Genomic DNA, 219 nt, shown 5'->3' on the forward strand with positions numbered 1-219 from the left:
GGGGGGTTGGGCTTGAGATTTGGAGATCAAAGGGGCAGGGGGAAGATTTGCTCTTGTCCCCGCCACGCTGCCAGCTGCCTGAGTTACTGCACAGATTTTGCTGTTCCCTCTCCAGGAAGGCAGTGGTGCTTATCAAATGTGTGGTGACTGCCTGCATGTCTAAACAGCGGTTAGACACGAGATGGAAGGAATCGGATCAGAAGAAAAAAGGTGCATGCG

This window comes from Buceros rhinoceros, unplaced genomic scaffold (assembly GCF_000710305.1).
Source record: "Buceros rhinoceros silvestris isolate BGI_N320 unplaced genomic scaffold, ASM71030v1 scaffold1081, whole genome shotgun sequence".
NCBI lineage: Eukaryota > Metazoa > Chordata > Aves > Bucerotiformes > Bucerotidae > Buceros > Buceros rhinoceros.